Genomic DNA, 15922 nt, shown 5'->3' on the forward strand with positions numbered 1-15922 from the left:
CATGCATGAAAAACTAGGACCTGCTCTATCTTTCTGCATATTACGCAGCAGAGGCCCCCATGGCTTGCTGGCGGTCATGTGCAGTACAGTTTTTTGTCTCTTTGTTTGTATTTTCCGTGCGGTTGATTAGCGGTGATGCGGGTACCTGCATGCCATACGCAATGTTAATTGTGTATGGACTGCGAGTCGGAGGCCTACGCTGACTTCAATGGAGGCTGTGTGCTCGCAGAATACATAATTCGGATCTGCGAATGTGAAGGAAAAATTGACATTACATGCCTTTCAATGCCTGCATTTTGCAACGGATGCTCTGCGCGGATGGAAATCGCAGATTCCGCAATTAGAATCCATTTGTGTAGGAACCCTCTAACTCTTCTTCCTCCCTCCTCTTCATGCCACAAACAGCCACAATACTAATAATATTGTAACTAAACCTACAACAACACAAGTTACAATGTAACTCTTCCTTCTCCCTCTCCAGCAGATAGTGAGAAGGTGGAGACAATGTAGTGATCGGCTGTTCCTTCTCCTCCAGATGTTTGCTTTGACTTTCCACATCTCTGCTCCCGTCCTCACTGAGCCGCCCCCATGTATCTCCCCTCAGCCTTGGCATGCCCTGCGCGCTGTGTGCCCGGTTCCTGCCCTGGTGGAGAGGAGGGCGGGTCTTTCCATGCCTGATGTATGTTCTCCAGAGCGGCAATCTTCCTTCTTGTGGTCCTGGATGTGGACGGCTGTGTGTGTGAGCAGCCGCGGGGTGAGCTGAGCTTCCTTCTTCCGCACCGCAGGTAAGATCCGTGGATCGCTGCGCGCCGCACGTGCGGATTATGGAACGCGCAGCTGAGTTCTACACTGTGCGCCTCGCAAGATTTGCGCAGTTTGTCCTTGGAGCCATAACTTGGATTGTGTCATTGGACAAATCTCTGCAGTTTGATCAATGGGTGCAATAAACTGTGCAGATGGTACCAGAACTTATTTATTGCACAACTATTGTGTGTTACATAGAATACGTAGCAGTAGCTGGATATACTGTAGATAATGCAGGGGGGCTGCAGTTGTTACTAGTTCCACAACAGCTCCCTGCCTACCCTCATATCTCGGACTTGTAGGACTTGTCTGCTTACCCTCATGTCTGGGACTTGCAGGATCACAAGAACTACAGGCTGAAGAGAAGATGTGCCAGAAAGTTAATGGAAGAGAAGTTTTATATTGTCCCAGACCATTACAGATACAGCAGAGTTGAGTTTGTCATATGCACAGTCTACTACATATTCATTATAGTGGTTTTGCATATAGCAGTTAAACCTGCTGTATAAGAATAAAAATGTAAATTCAGCTCTGCTACATCTGTATTCCCAGATGCGATGCAGCGTTATATCACACAATACTAGTTATATCGGGCTATGCAGGTTGCAGCAAAAACATATAAAATGGCAAAAAGGGTCCTGTATAAATGGCGTTATTGGTGCAAAATGTCCTATTTCGTCTTTGAATATTGGGGCATATGCAATTTCAGTCCGAGAAAAACGGAACAATTTCATTGCATGTGTCTATATGTGTTGCTTGCATTTTTGTTGCGTATGTGTATTCTTTTTACATATGTGTGCCATCCGTGTATCATACGTCTTTTAGGGCGGCTTCAGACCGGCATATTTCAAAATACGCTCGCTTCGGCTCAACATTTTTGTGCAGAGAACAAGTGTTTTTTACACGCATGCCTGCGCAAATACTGTGCATTCACATGGGCAGGGGAATACCCCTACTCTGTTTTAAATAGCTATTTAGCGAAACGAGATGCCGCTGTGTGGGTAGGCACTGCATTTTACGAATACCTGCATGTTACATATGTGCGTATTTACACACCTCCCATAGAGCTCTATAGGCCTCTCTGCTGCACAAATACGCAAGAGATAGAGCAGGTCCTTTTTTTTTACGCCCACGAGAACACGCACTCAAAATAAAGAAAAAAAGAATAACCCCAAAAAGGTGCTAAAACACGCTCATCTGAAAGGAGTCCTAAAGCTGCCTTCACACGAGCGAGAAAAGCGCGCAAGATTTGTGCATTACAAAACACACAAATCTTGCATAAATGTGAACCACATTCTTTAGAATGGCGTCATACACATGAGCGATGTTTTCCTACCGTGATGTGAAACGGGAAACAAATAGCAGCATGTTCTATTTTTCAGCGTGCTTTTGCATCGCACCGACCATTGTTTTAAATGGGGCTGGCGACAGCAGCGCACCACGTGCGAGATGCACGCAATACAAGGTCTGCCATTGAAAACAATGGGAGAAACTCCACGATCCTCCACTGCCGCCGCGGGGAATTCACATGTTGGCGAGTGCGATATCGGGCCGTGATTCACAACCCAATATCGCACTCGCCTGTGGGAAGTTAGCCTTATGCGTTTAGATGTTTGCCCATACGCGCCTTATAATTGCATGGGTGAAGAATTGCTGCGATCGAGTCCCGATCGTAATTCACGTATTTTCAGCCATTCACAGGGGCCGCTGCTTTTTGGGCGATTTTTTTTTTTTCGCGGCAAAATACTTACGTAAATATGGTCATGTAAATAAGTCCTTACACACAAAAAAAAAAGCAAGACGGACCAATTGATGTCAATTTTTCTGTTTTCACTGTCTTCTGGCAACATGTGTAAAAAAACACAGCGCACATTCATGTAACAGCCGCGTTCGCTGCATTTTGGTTTCTTTGCGCCACCAAAGCCTTTGATGGACAATTTTGGTCTGTAAATACATAGAAAGTAGAACCGTCTGATTTCAATGGATTCATTCCCATTTCCTTTTTTTGCATGTGCATTTCTCGCTCACGCAAAAAAATAGGACCTGCTGTATTTTCCCACGTATTGGTGCACCAAGGGCCCCATAGAAGTCTGTGGGAGGTGTGCAAATGTGCAATATGTGCAAGTCCATGAAAAAACACATATGGACCTTATTAAGCTAAAAAAAACTTTTTAAATCAGGACGGGGGCATTTTGCGTGCGCATGTGACTGCAAGTTCAGTACTATGCGCCAATATACGCGCAAATCAAACTCCTTCACTGCGCAAATACGTTTACGCTGAAGCGTGTGCAATTGCACATATGCTCATCTGAAGCCGCCCTTAATGGGTCCGTGTGCTGTATGTATTTTTTGCTGAATGATTTACAGAACATGGACCCATTAAAATACGGCTATGTGAATAATGCCTTAGGCCACATTCACGTGGGCCGAAAATGCTGCATAATTTCCATAACATTTGCAGTGCAAGCCATGTGGAGAGGATTTTTAAAAAATGTCTATTTATGCTGCGGATTTCTGTTGTGGAATTTAACCCTTGAAATACAATTGTTTTGCATATCCACACCACTAGCTTGTGCTGAAATGGCCTGCATAATAGTATTGGCAGAAGCAGGTAAAGCAGGTGAAGTATATAAAACAGGGCCATGCTTACCCTTCTCAATTAAGGAGTGAGATAACATAATAAAAGTTCTACTAGAGGACGTAAGAATAGTTGTGGTCAACTCATGAGCATTTCCTATCAGGATTGCAGGAAGGGTTGAATGAGCAAACTCTGCTAACCTGTTTGCCGCTTTGTGAGATGTCTTGGCAAAGCAATCAGAACATTCCATGCATTACGCACGTTCACCCCACTCAATACTCAATGTTGCTCCCAGTGTACGACATGCAGCCTCTCAGTGCAGAGTATTTGCTTTAGCATTTCGCAGATGCCTGTGCGCCATCTTGAAGCACACATGCACCAGAGGCTTCGCTGATCGTCATCGCAACCTAAATTGAACATCAGACAGACTTCACAGCAACCAGCCTCAGCTATTACCACTCCTCCACTTCTCCACTCCTCTACTCCCCCATAGCAGGAACAATGATCCAGCACAACCAGTGGCCCAAAGACCAAGAAGACACTTGGCACAGCAGAGGTAGAAACATAGCTAGCATGATAGATGGGAGTTCTCCTTGGATGTCTCCACTGCTCACATCGCCACATCACGTTCTAGGCTACACCCCCTTGCAGTTGCAGAATAACAAGCTATGGTATAAGCAATGCACTCTAGCGATAGAACTGGAAGTACTCCAACAGCAATAAACTACTAATCGTGGATTACTACACACAGTCTGGGTATAACCAAAGAATTAGCTGTAACTAGCAGATTTGTTTTAAATTTTTAAGGCAGTAATCCCAAAAGTCTTAGACTAGTTTCCAATAAAGACTCAGTACACGTGAGTCGACTGCATACTTGAGCCATGAACTTACGAGTATCTCACAGATCAGTGTTATGTGACTAACAGGCCTGTATAGTCGCTAACAGTCACTATATGTGTGAACACATTTGGCTTTTTTTGGAGGCCAGCCTCACTTACGATATGTTGCTGAGGGAACCCTCAAATTCGCTGGTAACTCTGGATCTAAAGAACTGTTGGATGGCGCCAACTTGCTCTGTCGCAGGGCGTTGCTTCCTCTAGCAGTTTCTGTAATGGTCTCTCTAGCAGCTCCGGCTGCTGTACTGCACCCTATTGTAGATGGTAGCCCTCTGGGTCTGCAGCATGACCTCCTTCAGACTATCACTTCTAGCAGTGATTCCAGGGTCCAGCAGCAGCTCAAGAAGCAGCACCTTTGCTGTACAATGGACTCCCTGCACTCAGGGGAGTGGCTGGCTCCAATCCAGAAGCACCTGACACACAGTGTCTCTATGCTGCCCCTTCTCTTGCAGGCACCATCAGCCCCTCTGCCTGCTGAGTTCTCTCACAATCACAGTCCCTAGTAAGTTTTCAGGACCTTGCTGGTGGGAGAAACCTTCCTCTGCAGTGCCTAGTATGTTCCAGGACCTTTCTCTGCACTGTGTAGGGGGGACAGCACTACCCCCTACAAATACTGTGGATTATCTTCAACATTTATGGCCAGTGTAAAGACGGCCTTACACTTAATCATTTACAATTAAATCTGGGGTTCCAAATTATCAGACTGAGATAAGACCCCAAAATCAAATGTGATAAGTGCATTGCGATTTCATGCGATACCATGTGATGCAATTAAGGGTTCACGTGCACAGGTGTATGGAGCTGCGATTACACACATGTTTTTCTCGCCCATTGATTTACTTTAGGCCATTCAGACATGCGTTTTTTTCATGTGTGTAAAAAAAAACCAGCATGCTTTCTTTGAGTACATATTATGCACCTTATAGGCTATGGGGGGTTAAAATACGTAGTAAATATGTGTGTAATATGCAGCCCCCATACGCCCGCTGAGTGAGCCCTGGGGAGAAGAACCTTCTTTTCGAAGGTTTAAAAAATATGTCATTGCGTTGCAGTATTGCATGATATCATTGGGGATTTTTGCAATGTTTAGCCACAATGTTGCACTAGGATGTAACCTGATCGCATTAGTGACATAACAGCATTTAGTCAATGCTGGCCTTATGCATAAAGTGAAACATTTGTACAATTGGCCTCCCTTTAAATGAGACACAATTTGCCAACAAGCAGATGTACTGCATATAGATTTAGTCAAGAACAGCTCCTCCAGGCTGAGGTTACAGTTGGAAACCATTCTACATTAGCGCATAGTTTACATGCTGCACACAACTGTGTCAGATTCCTCATATATGTATTTTTTGGCTTGAGACGATCCTTGTAAGACCTACCGATATCCCCAAGTTACTTTCAGAGTCTGTGTTTCACTCCGAGCGAGTGGATAGGGGTGTATTGCGGAGGGATGGGACAAGCTTTGGCATTTCTCCACCTGAATCCGCCTACAGGAACAAAAATCTTTCCATTACTGTATAATGCGGCGAACGCTGGTTGTGCGCAGCATCGTGTAACCACAACGTCCCAGATAGGGTCATCGTGTAAGCAGTCACCACTGGAAGAATAAGTCCCCCTGGTCCGAACAATTGTTTAATTTGGACCTGCTTCTATGAAGGATTTACCATCTGGCTTGCAAGCAGAAATGATCTGGAGGTTTAGTTCACGCTCGTGTTGTAAGCGACGCTGCAGTAACGGATAGACTATATACTGAGTCCTATGGAGGATATATTCAGTCCGCTGCTCTCACACTGATTTTAGTACTAGACCAAGTTCACATCAGGTGTTTGCCTTGTTTTACCAGTGTGCCGTGTCCGGATGGAAGTAGGGATTTCTGCATTTAGAATACGCTTTGCCTTATTGAAATTGGAGCGTTCACTAGGTGCGCAGATTTTTCCCGTTGCCTTCTAAAATTTGTTTTAATGTGTGATGTAGCAAATATGTTTCTTTAGGAAAGATTTTCCAGAACTGTTTCTTACGGCCTCCAGCGCACTCCAGGTGGAGTCCGAATAAAAAGACTAGACACTGACAGCATATGGACCCATATTACCCAGTCTGGCAAAACATGCCCCAGTTCTTTCACGCCAACACAGACTGCGTAAAATAACTCATTGCTTGCACTATTGTAAAGCAGTTTTTTTCCAGTTGAGGCTCGCCCATTCAAATCTATGGGGATAGAAAAAAACGGACAGTACCCAGATGCCATCTGTCTGTCTGCCATCTTTTTCTTGCTTTCGAGAAATGCATTAAAAAAAACAGTGAGCCCGTTTGAGTTCTTTTTTGCAAATGTGAAAAACGGACACATGGACCAAATATGGAGGCCGTACAGAAATGCATATGGATGAAAAAATGTCCTGTGCATTTCAGTTGCACAAAAAAAGTGCAGCATACTCTAATTTCCTGCGGATTTTTGTACCAAAACTCCCCAGGTGTCAATGGGGATGCGCAAATGCACAAGGAGATGCATCATACACAGCATGATTGCACAGGAAAAGAAGACATCTTGAACTCATTAGACTAATTAGCTATTTCAATGGCGGGGAGCGTCTGTTGTTTTATTTTCACTTGCGCAAATGCACGTTTTGCATGTGCAAAAAAATAACTGATATGCCGATGTGTGTGCAAAAAAGGAATGTTTGTTCCACAAATACACGTACATTCATGCCTAGGGGCTCATTCACACAAGGGAATTGCGCAGCTAAGTTACACGTGCAGAAAAAGGAGACTATTAAAACCAATGGTTTCCAATGGAAACGTTCAGATAAAGGAATTTTGGCTGCGTGAATGGATGCGTGAAACACTGAACAAAACGCAGGAAAGAACACCTCTGGACCTCATAAGACTGTAATAGCCCAATAATTACACAGAAAGGGAGTGTCTTGTGTGAACTGTACCTGCATGCGCAAAAAATACTGTAACACGCGCAGAAACGTGCAAAAGAAGCTGCTTACCTGGCTCTTTAAACATTGTTCATGCGCATATACGTTCCGAAGTCGCCCTAACTCAGAAGCCACCCTTAGGCCTCGTTTACATGAGCGTTGTTTTGCAGGCACCTACATGCACACTAAACAGTGCGTCTATTAGAGCCATTGGTTCCCAATGGTGTGTTCACATGTCCGTCTTTTGCAGGCGTGCAAATTCGCGCACCTGCAAAAGATAGGACATCCACATGCTGGGAAGGTCTGTGCTGCACGTAAATATTCCCAGTGGGGAGTCCCCTCATCACTGAACACTTTGATAGCACTGTCACAGTGTTCAGTGATTAGGGGCCTGCCCGCGGGCAGTAAAGAATCCCCTGCCACAGCTGTGAGGATCACGATGTTCTCCCATTGCTTACAATGTATTTGATGAATGGCTGAGCGCTTCCTGTGATTGGCTAAGTGATCAGCCAATCAGACACAGCCCTTTCAGGAGGCGGGGAAAGAGCTTTAGTGCAGTGACAGGGAGCCAAGCTGCAAGATGCGCCGACCCCCGATAGCAGGGGAGAGATGAGTATATACAGTATTTTTTTTTTATTTTTTACACATGCTAGGGATGATTTTCAGGGAACGGCTTATATTTAAAGCCCTTCCCTGAAAATCACTGTAGTGGTTGCCTGCAGCCCATTGCTTTCAATGGGGCCACCGGCAGCAGCAGTGGCCCCATTGAAAGCAATGGGAGAACACTGCGATCCTCACAGCTGTGGCAGGGGATTCTTTAGGCTAACTTCACACAGAAGAGTGCGATATTGGGCCGTGAATTTCCCTGCGGATGTGAGGCGTTTTTATGTCAAAACCATGATTGTGGATTGTTTTCGATTGCTTTCAATGGTAAGACCTCGCACATGGTGCAATGCTGCCCCAGCACTACTGAGGACAATGGGCGGTGCGATACAAGGGCACGCCCAAAGATAGGACGTACTGCAATTTGTTGTATTAGCTTATGTGTATGACCCCATTAAAAAGAATGTTGTTCATATTTGTGTTAGATTGTCTCGGCTGTGTGAAAACAGCCTTAGGGCTCTTTCCCAGGAGCATATATCAGTTTGCCATTTCCACGGTCGGACGATATACGCTGTGATCTGAGGCATTGGATTCCAATGCATCAGATTACATGGCCGTATTCTCGCGATGTAAAAGCAGCTGGCCAGCCAATACAGCGCCAGGCATTTTTACGTTGGGCCCAAAAGATAGTCCTGGAACTATCGTTTGGGCCGGAATACGTCGGCCACTGCATGGGCTCCTATGGGAGCCAATGACAGCGGCCGGAGAAGGAAGGTGGGAGGGAGTTTAGCAGCGTAACTGCTAAACTCCCTCCCTCCCTCTCTCTCTCCTCCATTCCGGCTGATTCCAATGGGAGGGGGTGAAGCTAAGCTGTGGATTTTGCTCCAGATTTTGTTGCAGACTTGCTGCAGGTTTGCGTTTTTGCATTTCAAAGGTTGAAATCCAAAGTGAAAACCTGCAGAATTTATAGACATGCTGTGGATTTACAAAATTTTCATCTCCATGTGGACAACGCTTTTTGACATCACATCCACGTGGCTCGTACTGTAAGTGCTGTGGCAATTTTGTATTACTGTGGGAAGGCGGCTTTTAGGGTAAAAAAAAGCCCCTTGTGCAGGATTCTGTCTTTCTGCCCCCACCCAAGCACAAATGAATGCTTTTGCTGCAAAAATTCAGCAGCTTTTACTGTACAAGCCACGTAAAGAAGAATTCTAAAAATCCGCACATGGAGTAGAAATTTTGCGCAACGAATCCGTAGCATTTTAGAAAAACGTTGCAGATTCTAATTCCACATCATGCCTATTTATACTGCGGTTTTATGTTCTGGATTTCTAATACAAGGGTTAAAATCTGCAGCAGATTCGCAATGAAAATAGCAACCAAATCTGCACCATTTAGTGAAATCTATGAATTTCCAGCATATTGGCTGTGGGTTTTCTGCTTCTGATTGCCTGTAGCAGATACGCTGAGTGTGGAGCCGCCCTAAATGTGTAGCTCAAGCTAATGTCCTGATAATATTATTCAAATAAAGGAGATGGAACAATACCTCTGCAGCGCCACCTACTGGAAGGCAGCATTCCTGCAAGTCAATGTTAGACTCCTTATACAAGCCTTGTAACAATGACTGGGATGCATGTCTGATATCTGGAACTGATCTCTGTATGTGTACACATCTGTGTTCACGCCTATGTTGAAGTTCCATCACAATAAAGCAACACTGTTTTTTGTCCAGCAAAATTATAGACACCATGACAGAACCCAACAGATTACCCACTATAGGTCCGTAGGGTTCGTTGGACATTAGTTTCTATACCTTGAAAGATCCATCGTCGCTTCCATTTTCCAATTTCCTTCTCCCATGACAGAACGTCTAATGCAGATGTGAACTGCACCTAACCCCATATTTCCTGTTTATATGAACCAATTCGGGCAGTGCTCGAGGCTCATAAACCAGCAGAGGAAAACAGCCTGATAGATAAAGTCCAAGCAACCAAAATTTGTGTTATTGGCACTGTTGCTGGTATATTAGCTGCACTGTTACAGTAGCAATGTGGTTCTGCGATAGGCACTGTTATAGTCGGGACACTGGTGTGCAGAGGTGGCCATAGGCCTGAGAGGCCAGTCAGGTCATGGGCTAGTTTGGTCAAGCAGGGCTTGCGTCAGCACTTGGGCAAATGGCCGGACCAACTGCTTTCCAGTGGGCTCACTGTAGCTGAATTAGGGTTGATGCAAGATGAAGCATTTGCTACAGACCCAGAAGCGTAACTTGAAGCTGCTGGGCCCCAGTGCTAAATCTGGAACTGGGCCCCCAACTATAAAGCTTAATTCATAGTATTGGTTCGCTATATGGGGAAGAGAGACTTTATGGACCCCCTAGGGCTCCTGGGCCCAGATATAATCGCACCTCCTATACGTACACCCATGTATAGACCCCACTACTCCCGATGGCTTAAAGGGGTTGTCTCGCGGCAGCAAGTGGGGTTATGCACTTCTGTATGGCCATATTAATGCACTTTGTAATGTAGATCGTGCATTAAATATGAGCCATACAGAAGTTATTCACTTACCTGCTCCGTTGCTAGCGTCCCCGTCGCCATGGATTCGTCTAATTTTGCTTTCTTTCGGCGTTTTTAGACGCGCTTGCGCTGTGCGGTCTTCTTCCTGGTGAATGGGGCCGCTCGTGCCGGAGAGCAGGTCATCGTAGCTCCGCCCCGTCACATGTGCCGATTCCAGCCAATCAGGAGGCTGGAATCGGCAATGGACCGCACAGAGCCCACGGTGCACCATGGAAAAGGACCCGCGGTGCATCGTGGGTGAAGATCCCGGCGGCCATCTTGGTGAAGGAAGAAGTAGGAAGAAGGAAGACGTCGCAGAGCGGGGATTCGGGTAAGTAATATGTTTTGGTTTTTTTAACACATCCATTGGGGTTGTCCTGCGCCGAATGGGGGGCCTATGGAAAAAAAAAATCGTTTCGGCGCAAGACAACCCCTTTAAGGAGCAGCTGCAGAATTATTGCCTTGGGGGACCATTTATTACAGAAGGCTGTGTAGCGGGGAGGTGGTGCTTGCCCCTCTTCTTTCTTTTTGAAGCAATAAAGAACTGGTGCATTTGTGCACTGCACTGATCCAGGCCCGAGAAACAAGCAACAAACAGATGACATCTCAAAGGTCAGAACCAGCATCAATTAATACTTGTTTTGCCCCGTTCTGGGTAATTTGGACTCCACCTACAACATGAGGCTGTTAGATTTTTTTCATAAGGCCCATAGAGTTCGCAATCTACCCATGCTATTATAGGCACAATGTAAAGGCCCATTTAGATACAACGATTATCGCTCAAAATTCGCTCAAAAGCCATCTTTTGAGCGATAATTGTTGTGTCTAAATGTGCCCATCTTTCAGTTTTCTGCCAAACGATGGTTTTCAGTTCTGCTTGAAAATCATCATTCCACAGAACAGCTGATAAGCAGGACCACACACTGTGTCTGCTATCCATGATGCTGAATTCTCCTTGGGGAGCTAGAGATTACATTGTTTTCTCTTTAGCAGCTCCTGGCTGAACAATAGAGCTAATTCCAGAGCTCAGAAGCCTTGCTGAGTTCTGTAACAGCTCCCAGAAGCTCATTTGCATACAAATGAAGCTGATAAAGTACTAATAGCAATTAGTGCCTATGAGTACTGTATGTAAATGGGCCTTAAGCCCTTGACCTTTGGCCAAGACCACTCTCAGACCACCCTGCTATAACATATTTGTTTGACTTATTGACATAGTAAACACATATAATCAAACATCAACCAATCACCGCACCTTGCCTTTGCTCAGCTGAACACATGGACAGAATGCTAGTAATGACTGACGTGGGGTTCAAAAATTCTTCCTGTGATGTTTGAGTCTCATTTCTCTTCTCCAAATAGACACCCATTGAGTCAAGCTGAATTCATTTTTTATTTAGAGTGTCACTGCCCAAGAGATAAACTCTGCTGAATATGCTCATTTGGCCAGATACAGCCAAATGAGCATGTTCTGATATTTCCGATGCCACTATTCAAGTCTATTGAGAGGTATAGCACAAGCTCATCCTGGTCTCCAGATGAGAACGGAGACCAAGGGCCCATCATTCTCAGTAATGTTGGAGGTCCCAAAGGTCGGACAACACTTATCTTACTCTTATTATAACCTGCCAAAGTGATATATCGGAAAGTAAAAAAGGGGTTGTCATGGGACATGCCCTTGAAAGAGGACCTGTCAGGTACATAATGGACTGCATATCTTTACTGTCAGGTCCTTGCTGCTTCCTATGCTACTAACATATTCTTTTGATTTTAGTGATTTGGTCACTTGCAATGACTCCTATTACTTTAAGAGCTGATACTAGTCGATTGTCAAGTGGGTGCTCTCTGTCTTCATGTCCAATGTCAATCAAACATCACGTCAGCCATTTGATGATTGACTATTGTTAGACACCAAGATTAATGGAAATCATTGTAGACGAATGGGCAAGTGGAGCTAGAAGAAATGTAAAAACAGCGGCGGAATCAGTAAAGACTCATCTGTGAAAAGGTATGCAGCCGGTTCCACTTGTCAGAGGACGAGACAGGCCCTTTTGTAAAGTCAAAGTTGGCTGGGTCATAAATGGTAATACATAGCTCCAAATCAAATCTTCACTTTAGAGGGGTTGTTCAGGAGTTTTACTATTGATGACGAGGCAAGGGCAATGATTACGTCCCATTAAGACCCTAACGGTTGAGTTATAAAGACAGCTAAGTCATTGCTTCAGTTGAAGAACACATTGTCTAGGAAGGATGTATCATGGACAGCATGCCGGCTGTAATACTGTCATATATTTGTAGTGGCCCAGTACATCATCTTAGTCCCCTCCATAAATGTCATACAAGTTTGTCTTATATGGATGCACTGTGCAAAATCTGTCTTGTCATTTCCAGTGTGTATTGCACAGCTGCAGCGCTTGAGAGATTAACTTTAATAAAGCTCTCGCCTACGACCTGAAGGTTGCAAGTTCGATCCCTGCATGCGTCAGGTAGCCGGCTCAAGGTTGACTCAGCCCTCCATCCTTCCGAGGTCGGTAAAATGAGAACCCAGTTTGGTGGGGGGTAATAAGTAATAATTACCTGAAAGCGCTGCGGAATAAGTTGGCGCTATACAAATACCAAGATTTTTTTATTTTTTTTTTATAAATCCAAGTCTGCATGTGAATGTATCAAGTTTTTCATGTCATGTGGTATGAGAGAAGCTATAAATAGGAGTGATTGAGAGCGGGAAAGGAGTTCCATTTTCTAAAGTTGAGAGAATCTAAAGCACAGAGCCACATGGAGGCACCTTCAGCCTCCTTGTGGTGAAGATGGAAGCAGAGGAGAGATTTCCTGTGCTGATTGTGTTCTGGATGTGAGTGGAGTGAACCCCCAAGAGTAAGAGAGAGCAATGCATTGTAAGTAACTACTTCTTCTCAAGGCCAGAGCAGAGGTACTCTCAGATTGTCTAATTTTCCTACGCGACCGTCCAGAGCTACGACCACCGCATAGAGGTACACCTGGTAATTGTCACACCCACTGGTCTTCAAGTCGGGGAATAATTCTTACTACATTTTAAAATCCATTGCCTGTACTGTAAAGTCTCTGATTGAATTGCCTTGTATCAACTGTTTCAAGTTTACAAGTAAAAGTTTATGTCAGGCCCTAACCATTCCTAGGGACCCATAGTACTCAAAGACTGTCTTTGTCTGCATTTATTCTCCGCTGACGATCATTCCTGTGTGTTGGAACGGTGGTGTCACCTGTGACAACTACAATCCCCATTCTCCTGTTTATTGGCATTCCCTATCCCAGGGGTGTCTTTGGTGGCCTGCAGTGATACTCTGGCCTTGGCTGCGTATATACCTCTGGGAAAATGAGTTTGGTAAGTGCCGCCATGACAAGTCATCAGTTTACCCTCCCAGCCCCCTACGTATGTCAGGTGTTCGGGGTCTCTCTATGGGATGCTGCATATTTGCAGTAAGAAACTGGACGCAGAAAGATCACTTTCCAACTGGAAAAATGCTTAGCCTTGCGATCAGTTGAACGAAAGGGATCCTGAGCAATGGACCACTGTTGACTAACTATTGTTGACCTATCCTGAAAGTAGGTAAGGTTCCTAAACTAAAATTCCTAAACAACCCCTTTAAGTATTTAATCCTCAACCAAGTTTTTTTCCAGTTGGAAAATGATATTTCAGGTGTAATGTCCAGTTCTTCCTTACAAATATATGACAGCATTACATCCCGCATGCCCTCCATGATACATCCTTCCTAGACAATGTTTTCTTGGACTGAAGCAATGACTCAGCTGTCTGTGTAACTCAACCGTAAAAGTTTTAATAGGAAGTTATCATCGCCTCTGCCTGACGGAAACCTTACATCCTAACATGGGGTATATTAATTAGACATCCTCCAAATATCCAGGCCCCGCAGGTACAGAGGGTGCTGACTTGACTCTTTGAAGGCAGTCATAAATGGACATGTGTAGATCTCATTTTTCATTTATGAAACACAGAAGGAAATCGTATCCAGGTACCCGAGCCTAATGGAGAACCCAGCTGAGAAGTGAAGCGTTGTGCCAGTTTACTATATAGAAGGATTGGACGAGGCGTTGGAACTAACTTGGTGTTCATAATCCTCACAAACATCAGCCACACCTTCATCAGTGGCCTTGAAAGTTTAATGACTTCAGACACTGTACTGAAAGTGCAATTTTGTTCCCATTCCTTGTGAATTTATTGCAATGCTATGTACTTGGAAAAACGATCTTGCCAAATAATTTAGGAAAACTTCCACGTTCAAGTTAAAGTGTCCAAAATGCAGAGAACTTCTGTTTTAATGGGGCCATTAACATAGACAAATGCTGAACTCTTTATATGGCCTGTAATCTCAGAACGCTTTTACTTCAAGTCGTTCCAAGGCAAAACATTTATTTAAGTCATCAGAGTCTGGAAAGCCTTCTCGTAAATATTTTGACGTGTAAACTTAGTTAACCGTAAAATACAGGAAGATTTTTTTTATTTATACTATACCCGGGGCAAGTACTTCTGCTAACTTCTCATCATATCTTCAGTATACGGACGTCTGGTAGACTCTCCTAGAGGTAATAGCTCCAACAGCTGTTAGTACAGAGAGTCCTGTGTTGTAGAAGATTGTACAGAAGCTCCTTCTTCTGTTCTTCTTTCCACTAAGTCAGCATTCACATGTTGCAGTTTTCCTGCGAGCTATACAACAATAGTCTATTGGAGATTATGAATTCCTTTTGACACATTTGAGTCTATGCCTAGCTGCTATAGACCAATAAAGCGATCCTCAGGTCTTGGGACAAAATTTGTCCTGCCATCAGAGGAGGGAGTAATATTATCTGGCACCTTTTCTTTGTGCCATTGTCTCCTGGATATGCTGGTTCCCATGGACTCACTTCCATCTTCCAAGATGGTTGCTGGACTTCTTAGACTACCCAACACACACTGAGCTCTGGTGGTACATTGGTAGTCTAAAGCATTACATGCTACTCTGATTGGCCAACGTTGCTCACGTGAGCAGTGCTGACAAATCAAAAGGAGCATGGAGTGCACGAGTTACTGATACACAGTGTGCATCGGGTGGTGACATCAGCAGAAGAGGGGCCACTGGAACTTGGGGGACATTGGCGCAAAGGAAGAGTGCCAGGTAGTATTACTCAACCCCTCTGATCCTGAGACAATTTTTTTCCCAGGACTGGACAGTCACTTTAAGTGACTCTCTGATTTCAGGACAAATTCTGTCCTGATTCAAGATGGGGAGGGGGTTAGTTTAACTGCGATTGTTCTTCTCCACCACTCCTCCAGTCCGCTGATTCTGGGACCCATTTTTGACTTGCAGCCTTTTTCTAACTACCTAATGCACACTGTGCACTGCTATTGGCCAGTGCTGATCATATAAGTAGCAATGGTCAAATCAGAGGTCATATATATGGTAATCAAATGTTCCATTTAGACGGGACGAGAGTTGTCTAAATGACTGCACAAACACTAATGTCACCACTAAGTTCGTTAGCGCTCGTGCAGAGAATTTAGACAGGCAGAGTTCACCGCTGGATCGTGGG

General features: G+C 44.6%; 1 protein-coding gene across 1 annotated transcript in view; it reads left to right on the plus strand.

Annotated features, from left to right (window-relative positions):
- Positions 1-554: 554 nt before the first annotated feature.
- MATN2 (matrilin 2) overlaps positions 555-15922 on the plus strand; it is a 94440-nt gene continuing 79072 nt past the window's right edge. The window contains exon 1 of the mRNA XM_066578381.1: positions 555-785. The gene's annotated coding sequence lies outside the window, so the exon portion shown is untranslated. The remainder of the gene's footprint in view (positions 786-15922) is intronic.

This window comes from Eleutherodactylus coqui, chromosome 9 (assembly GCF_035609145.1).
Source record: "Eleutherodactylus coqui strain aEleCoq1 chromosome 9, aEleCoq1.hap1, whole genome shotgun sequence".
Lineage (NCBI taxonomy): Eukaryota > Metazoa > Chordata > Amphibia > Anura > Eleutherodactylidae > Eleutherodactylus > Eleutherodactylus coqui.